The 9462-nt window shown below is 45.7% G+C and overlaps 1 pseudogene; it reads right to left on the reverse strand.

Moving 5' to 3' along the window:
* Positions 1 to 757: 757 nt before the first annotated feature.
* Positions 758 to 2482, reverse strand: LOC119358642 (annotated as a pseudogene).
* Between the last annotated feature and the right edge of the window lie 6980 nt (positions 2483 to 9462).

Genomic DNA, 9462 nt, shown 5'->3' on the forward strand with positions numbered 1-9462 from the left:
AAGAAGAAAACATATTAACAATTAGATCAGCATTGTGCAATAGAGAAGCATTAAGAATTGTGATTGACAGATCACTCAACTGCAATGCGGTCGATTAAATACATTAACATCTTAAAAATGGGCTATACTTTTTCTCGGGAATAAAATTGTATGATAAGTTAGTGTTCTAAGATTATCCGCCTAAGAAAGACACACATGAAAACAGAATACTCCCTGAAACAGGCTTTCCACCTACTTTTTTTGTAAATAAAGCAATCGCCACCTCCATATAACAAGTTCACATGACGCAGCGAAAACATAAATATTCTACTGGGCATCAACATAAACATGTCCACAAAACAACTATAAAAGAAAGTGAAAAAAAGACCACTAAGTGTCCAAGTCGCCGGTAGAACAGAAAATCTGCTGCGAAGTGTGACGACATGCGTTAGCAGTCATCACGCCGCGACCCCCTTGTCTATAGAGCGGGTGTCAGTGCTACAAAAATGCAAGAAATTTGAAGATAGAGTCAAAGGCCTGCGTAAGAAAGACATGCTCAATAACCATCCTACGCATGGTTCACAGGGTGCAAGCAAGCGCTGCGAACACAAGTCAGAAGAGACGTCCCCCCCATCTAGTTAGCACGGGTTTGAAGAAACCCTGTCAAGGCTTCCCAGGTGGCCCCAGAGACTCACGAACAGAGCTCGAAAGAAATCTCACCATGTACCGAGAATAAGATTTTGACCTGAACACAAACATGAAGCTGAACATAGATTTGGCATAAAAAAATACCGTAAAAGAAACGTAACAGGAGGCTGATTGACCCTGCAGCTTCATCCCTTCGGATAACAAATTACATGGCGATGCCGTGTATCAAACAATGAACTGGACAAATTATCTTTCAGCTCACTTAGTTCATCACTGTTCCCGCCCCTATATTTTGTGACGGCCCAGTCGACATGGCCCCTTTGGGCCCTGCTTGCGGCTGACTGGACGAGTTGATCTCGCCCAGCCAGACATCGGCGACGTGCCGGTTAGCCGCCTCCGTCAGGTGGACGCCGTCCCAGTACAGCCGAGCAGAGGGATCCCGGCACGTCGTCGCGGCTGCATCGCCGCATAGAACCGTCGCGTTCATTCCGTACCTTCCAGGCCCTCCACAGCACACCATGAGTACGTCCTCTTCAAAACCTGCAATCATCCATCAACGCTATGTGCTAAGCAACTAACGAAGATTCTTTCAGTTGAGTTGGCGGTGCTAACCGAACTTGTGCGGCGACTCCACCATCTCCATGATTGGGCCGAAGAAATCAGCGTAGATGATCTTGACGTTGCGGTGCTTGGCCCGGAGCTTCCCGAGAGCCGCCTGCAGCAGCGCGTTGTGGTACAGCCCCAGCTCGTTGTGCGCTGTCAGACAGCCGGTTTTGGAGTCGTATGCTGCCGGTGGGGCATTGGCGAACTTGGTCAGTATCGGCGGCGAGCATCCGGACGGGATCACGCCGGGAACCACCAGGCTCCTCGCCCCATGCTTGATCAGCCTCTGTTGACACCAACAATGGTTTAGCATGGTGCTCGTAACTAGTTGTAGGAGCTAGAGTAGAGAGAGAGAGTACCTCAACGGCGATGGAGATGTTGGCGACAACATCTGGCACGAAGGATATGACTTCCTGCACCGTTTTCCGTTGGAAAGAGAAGTGATAGTCGTTGACTCCGAACTCGCCCACCAAGAAGAGGGATCTGCCCAAGAATTTCTTGCACTCTGGATGCAAGATGCATATCATTTGAGTTCCCATCAAGCGTTGACTTGGCTAGAATGATAGTTACGAATGTATATGAAACAACGATGCATATGAAATTATTAATGTGTATAATTGTAACCTCGAGCTGTGCGGCACAATGTAGGCTTCATGGACTCGAACCACTCCAGCTGCACGCCAAGGCTGGTGTTGAGGGGGAACTTGCTGGAGCCACCGGGAATGTCCCTCTCGTGGAAGAAACCGGCGTCGAGGGTGGTGGCGGCTCCAACGGCGAAATTGGCACCTCGGCGGAAGCTGCCGTTGTGCGCTAGGGTGGGCGGCACATACGGCAGGCCCAGGTTTTCAGCTAATCGGTCCCACAAAGAGCCTACAGTCATCAACTGGTACATATTCTGGTGACCGGCCGGCCGGAAATCTATGGAGGTGCACGAACATACCGATGAAGTCGATGATGAGCCGGCCGTCCCGTTGCGGCCAGTGTGGCGGCCGAAGAAGGTGGTGCCGTAGGGAGGCCGCGTGACGGGGTCGAAGACGGAGTACCATCCGAAGACGACGGGGTTGTTGCCCGTGTCGGCGAAGGAGTCGCCGAAGCTGAAGATGGTCTGGTAGCGAGGGCCACCGGAGCGGGAAGAGACCACCGGCTTGGACCACGAGAGGGACAGGAGCAGGAGCCAACCGGCGCATACTAGCTTGTGCATCCTGACCGTTTAAGGGTGAAGGACGTTGAAACATGGGCAGAAGAAGACAGACGTAATTAAGACGATGTTCAAGTTGGCTTATTACAAGTAAACAAACAGCTACTCTGCTTATCTCTACCTGAGTTTGGAGTTAAACTATGAGGATTGCATATGCCTCTCGCCCGCCAATGCCGCATCTCGTAGCTGGATCCACCGACTGGCACAACGTGGGCACAGCAGCGGTGGTGCTGACCAACGTGTTTGTTTGTCAAACCGCAGTCCTAATCATCCACTGATGCGTTCGTAAAAGAGGCCACTAGAAATAGAAAAAAAAAGGAAAACGATTAAAATCTACCGACTGATTTTCTCGCGATTTAAGCCGTGCCCGTTGCGCGCCACGCGTCTTTAACGGGACCACCCACCGCCCATACCTTATCCTTTCTTCTCGGGGTCGTCTTCTTCTCTCCTCCACCAAATCAGCCGATCCCCATCCCCTTCTCTTCTCTGCTAAATCGCCTCTGCTTCTCGCACCTTGCTCTCACCCCCTACCTTCAAAGAGTCCCCTCTCTCTATCTTCTTCCCGCTGGAGCGGCGGCGGCGGCGGCGGCGGCACCTTTGTCTCGGGGTCGGGCCGTGGAGACGTACGACTACATCAACCAAACGCTTCCGTTGTCGATCTACAAGGTACGTAAATCACACTCTCCCCTCGTTGCTATGCATCATCATGATCTTGCGTGTGCGTAGGAATTTTTTTAAAATTACTACGTTTTCCAACAGTTTGGTAGCACACAAAGTGTTCCTCTGGTAAATGGGGGTTGCATAATCTCATAGTCATAGGAACATGTATAAGTCATGAAAAAAGCAATAGCAACATACTAAACGATCGGGTGCTAAGCTAATGGAATGGGTCATGTCAATCAGATCATTCACTTAATGATGTGATCCCGTTAATCAAATCACAACTCCTTGTTCATGGTTAGGAAACATAACCATCTTTAATTAACGAGCTAGTCAAGTAGAGGCATACTAGTGACACTCTGTTTGTCTATGTATTCACACATGTATTATGTTTCCGGTTAATACAATTCTAGCATGAATAATAAACATTTATCATGATATAAGGAAATAAATAATAACTTTATTATTGCCTCTAGGGCATATTTCCTTCAGTCTCCCACTTGCACTAGAGTCAATAATCTAGATTACACAGTAATGATTCTAACACCCATGGAGCCTTGGTGCTGATCATGTTTTGCTCGTGGAAGAGGCTTAGTCAATGGGTCTGCAACATTCAGATCCGTATGTATCTTGCAAATCTCTATGTCTCCCATCTGGACTAGATCCCGGATGGAATTGAAGCGTCTCTTGATGTGCTTGGTTCTCTTGTGAAATCTGGATTCCTTTGCCAAGGCAATTGCACCAGCATTCTCACAAAAGATTTTCATTGGACCCGATGCACTAGGTATGACACCTAGATCGGATATGAACTCCTTCATCCAGACTCCTTAATTTGCTGCTTCCGAAGCAGCTATATTTTCCGCTTCACACGTAGATCCCGCCACGACGCTTTGTTTAGAACTGCACCAACTGACAGCTCCACCGTTTAATGTAAACACGTATCCGGTTTGCGATTTAGAATCATCCGGATCAGTGTCAAAGCTTGCATCAACGTAACCGTTTACGATGAGCTCTTTGTCACCTCCATATACGAGAAACATATCCTTAGTCCTTTTCAGGTACTTCAGGATGTTCTTGACCGCTGTCCAGTGATCCACTCCTGGATTACTTTGGTACCTCCCTGCTAGACTTATAGCAAGGCACACATCAGGTCTGGTACACAGCATTGCATACATGATAGAGCCTATGGTTGAAGCGTAGGGAACATCTTTTATATTCTCTCTATCTTCTGCAGTGGTCGGGCATTGAGTCTTACTCAACTTCACACCTTGTAACACAGGCAAGAACCCTTTCTTTGCTTGATCCATTTTGAACTTCTTCAAAACTTTGTCAAGGTATGTGCTTTGTGAAAGTCCAATTAAGCGTCTTGATCTATCTCTATAGATCTTAATGCCTAATATGTAAGCAGCTTCACCGAGGTCTTCCATTGAAAAACTCTTATTCAAGTATCCCTTTAGGCTATCCAGAAATTATATATCATTTTCAATTAGTAATATGTCATTTACATATAATATCAGAAATGCTATAGAGCTCCCACTCACTTTCTTGTAAATACAAGCTTCTCCAAAAGTCTGTATAAAATTAAATGCTTTGATCACACTATCAAAGCGTTTATTCCAACTCCGAGAGGCTTGCACCAGTCCATAAATGGATCGCTGGAGCTTGCACACTTTGTTAGCTCCCTTTGGATCGACAGAACCTTCTGGTTGCATCATATACAACTCTTCTTCCAGAAATCCATTTAGGAATGCAGTTTTGACATCCATCTGCCAAATTTCATAATCATAAAATGCGGCAATTGCTAACATGATTCGGACAGACTTAAGCATCGCTACGGGTGAGAAGGTCTCATCGTAGTCCATACCTTGAACTTGCCGAAAACCTTTTGCGACAAGTCGAGCTTTGTAGACAGTAATATTACCGTCAGCGTCAGTCTTCTTCTTGAAGATCCATTTATTCTCAATTGCTTGCCGATCATCGGGCAAGTCAACCAAAGTCCATACTTTGTTCTCATACATGGATCCCATCTCAGATTTCATGGCTTCAAGCCATTTTGCGGAATCTGGGCTCACCATCGCTTCTTCATAGTTCGTAGGTTCATCATGATCTAGTAGCATGACTTCCAGAACAGGATTACCGTACCACTCTGGCGCGGATCTTACCCTGGTTGATCTACGAGGTTCAGTAGTATCTTGTTCTGAAGTTTCATGATCATCATCATTAGCTTCCTCACTAACTGGTGTAGGTGTCACAGAAACAGTTTTCTGTGATGCACTACTTTCCAATAAGGGAGCAGGTACAGTTACCTCGTCAAGTTCTACTTTCCTCCCACTCACTTCTTTCGAGAGAAACTCCTTCTCTAGAAAGTTTCCGAACTTAGCAACAAAAGTCTTGCCTTCGGATTTGTGATAGAAGGTGTATCCAATAGTCTCCTTTGGATATCCTATGAAGACATATTTCTCCGATTTGGGTTCAAGCTTATCAGGTTGAAGCTTTTTCACATAAGCATCGCAGCCCCAAACTTTCAGAAACGACAACTTCGCTTTCTTACCAAACCACAGTTCATAAGGCGTCGTCTCAACGGATTTTGATGGTGCCCTATTTAACGTGAATGCGGCCGTCTCTAGAGCGTATCCCCAAAAGATAGCGGTAAATCAGTAAGAGACATCATAGATCGCACCATATCTAGTAAAGTACGATTACGACGTTCGGACACACCATTACGCTGTGGTGTTCCGGGTGGCGTGAGTTGCGAAACTATTCCATAATTTTTCAAATGTACACCAAACTCGTAACTCAAATATTCTCCTCCACGATCAGATCGTAGGAATTTTATTTTCTTGTTACGATGATTTTCTACTTCACTCTGAAATTCTTTGAACTTTTCAAAAGTTTCAGACTTGTGTTTCATTAATTAGATATACCCATATCTGCTTAAGTCATCTGTGAAGGTGAGAAAATAACGATATCCGCCACGAGCCTCAATATTCATCGGACCACATACATCTGTATGTATGATTTCCAACAAATCTGTTGCTCTCTTCATAGTACCGGAGAATGGTGTTTTAGTCATCTTGCCCATGAGGCACGGTTCGCAAGCACCAAGTGATTCATAATCAAGTGGTTCCAAAAGTCCATCAGTATGGAGTTTCTTCATGCGCTTTACACCGATATGACCTAAACGGCAGTGCCACAAATAGGTTGCACTATCATTATCAACTCTGCATCTTTTGGCTTCAACATTATGAATATGTGTGTTACTACTATCGAGATTCAATAAGAATAGACCACTCTTTAAGGGTGCATGACCATAAAAGATATTACTCATATAAATAGAACAACCATTATTCTCTGATTTAAATGAATAACCGCCTCGCATCAAACAAGATCCAGATATAATGTTCATGCTTAACGCTGGCACCAAATTACAATTATTTAGGTCTAATATTAATCCCGAAGGTAGATGTAGAGGTAGCGTGCCGACTGCGATCACATCGACTTTGGAACCGTTTCCCACGCGCATCGTCACCTTGTCCTTAGCCAATCTTCGCTTAATCCGTAGTCCTGTTTCGAGTTGCAAATATTAGCAACAGAACCAATATCAAATACCCAGGTGCTACTGCGAGCATTAGTAAGGTACACATCAATAACATGTATATCACATATACCTTTGTTCACCTTGCCATCCTTTTTATCCAGTGACCAGTCTGCTTGCAGTAGAAGCACTCAGTTTCAGGCTTAGGTCCAGGTTTGGGTTTTTTCTCTTGAGTAGCAACTTGCTTGCTGTTCTTTTTGAAGTTCCCCTTCTTCTTCCCTTTGTCCTTTTTCTTGAAACTAGTGGTCTTGTTGACCATCAACACTTGATGCTCCTTCTTGATTTCTACCTCCGCAGCTTTCAGCATCACGAAGAGCTCGAGAATAGTCTTTTTCATCCCTTGCATATTATAGTTCATCACGAAGCTCTTGTAGCTTGGTGGCAGTGATTGGAGAATTCTGTCAATGATGCAATCATCTGGAAGATTAACTCCCAATTGAATCAAGTGATTATTATACCCAGACATTTTGAGTATATGCTCAGTGACAGAACTGTTCTCCTCCATCTTACAGCTATAAAACTTATTGGAGACTTCATATCTCTCAATCCGGACATTTGCTTGAAATATTAACTTCAACTCCTGGAACATCTCATATGCTCCATGATGTTCAAAACGTCGTTGAAGTCCCGATTCTAAGCCGTAAAGCATGGCACACTAAACTATTGAGTAGTCATCAGCTTTGCTCTGCCAGATGTTCATAACATCCGGCGTAGCTCCAGCAGCAGGCCTGGCACCCAGCGGTGCTTCCAGGACGTAATTCTTCTGTGCAACAATGAGGATAATCCTCAAGTTACGGACCCAGTCCGTGTAATTGCTACCATCATCTTTCAACTTTGCTTTCTCAAGGAACACATTAAAATTCAACGGAACAACAACACGAGCCATCTATCTACAATTAAGCATAAACAAGCAAGATACTTATCAGGTACTAAGTTTCATGATAAATTTAAGTTCAGTTAATTTACTTAAAGAACACCCACTTAGATAGACATCCCTCTAATCCTCTAAGTGATTACGTGATCCAAATCAACTAAACCATGTCCGATCATCACGTGAGATGGAGTAGTTTCATTGGTGAACATCACTATGTTGATCATATCTACTATATGATTCACGCTCGACCTTTCGGTCTCCGTGTTCCGAGGCCATATCTGTATATGCTTGGCTCGTCAAGTATAACCTGAGTATTCCGCGTGTGCAACTGTTTTGCACCTGTTGTATTTGAACGTAGAGCCTATCACACCCGATCATCACGTGGTGTCTCAGCACGAAGAACTTTCGCAACGGTGCATACTCAGGGAGAACACTTCTTGATAATTAGTGAGAGATCATCTTATAATGCTACCGTCAATCAAAGCAAGATAAGATGCATAAAAGATAAACATCACATGCAATCAATATAAGTGATATGATATGGCCATCATCATCTTGTGCTTGTGATCTCCATCTCCGAAGCACCGTCGTGATCACCATCGTCACCGGCGTGACACCTTGATCTCCATCGTAGCATCGTTGTCGTCTCGCCAAGCTTGTGCTTCCACGACTATCGCTACCGCTTAGTGATAAAGTAAAGCATTACATCGCGATTGCATTGCATACAATAAAGCGACAGCCATATGGCTCCTGCCAGTTGATAACTCGGTTACAAAACATGATCATCTCATACAATAAAATTCAGCATCATGTCTTGACCATATCACATTACAACATGCCCTGCAAAAACAAGTTAGACGTCCTCTACTTTGTTGTTGCAAGTTTTACGTGGCTGCTACGGGCTTAAGCAAGAACTAATCTTACCTACGCATCAAAACCACAACGACAGTTTGTCAAGTTGGTGATGTTTTAACCTTCGCAAGGACCGGGCGTAGCCACACTTGGTTTAACTAAAGTTGGAGAAACTGTCACCCGCAAGCCACCTATGTGCAAAGCACGTCGGGAGAACCGGTCTCGCGTAAGCGTACGCGTAATGTCGGTCTGGGCCGCTTCGTCCAACAATAGCGCCGAACCAAAGTATGACATGCTGGTAAGCAGTATGACTTATATCGCCCACAACTCACTTGTGTTCTACTCGTGCATATAACATCAACATATAAAACCTAGGCTCGGATGCCACTGTTGGGGAACGTAGTAATTTCAAAAAAATTCCTACGCACACGCAAGATTATGATGATGCATAGCAACGAGGGGAGAGTGTGATCTACGTACCTTGTAGATCAACAACGCAAGCGTTTGGTTGATGTAGTCGTACGTCTCCACGGCCCGACCGATCAAGCACCGAAACTACGGCACCTCCGAGTTCTAGCACACGTTCAGCTCGATGACGATCTCCGGACTCCGATCCAGCAAAGTGTCAGCGAAGAGTTCCGTCAGCACGACGGCGTGGTGACGATCTTGATGTACTACTGTCGCAGGGCTTCGCCTAAGCACCGCTACAATATTATCGAGGACTATGATGGAAGGGGGCACCGCACACGGCTAAGAATATGATCACGTGGATCAACTTGTGTTTCTCTGGGGTGCCCCTGCCTCTGTATATAAAGGTTCAAGGAGGGGAGGCCGGCCGGCCATCATAGGGCGCGCCAGGAGGAGTCCTACTCCCTCCGGGAGTAGGACTTCTCCCCCAATCCTAGTTGGAATAGGATTCGCGAGGTGGAAAAGAGAGAGAGAGAAAGGAGGGGGCGCCGACCCCCTCTCTCCTTGTCCTATTCGGACTAGGGGGGAGGGGCGCGTGGCCCAGCCCTGGCCGCCTCTTCTCTTCTTCCACTAGGGCCCACTAAG

The sequence above is a fragment of the Triticum dicoccoides genome, chromosome 2A, assembly GCF_002162155.2.
Source record: "Triticum dicoccoides isolate Atlit2015 ecotype Zavitan chromosome 2A, WEW_v2.0, whole genome shotgun sequence".
NCBI lineage: Eukaryota > Viridiplantae > Streptophyta > Magnoliopsida > Poales > Poaceae > Triticum > Triticum dicoccoides.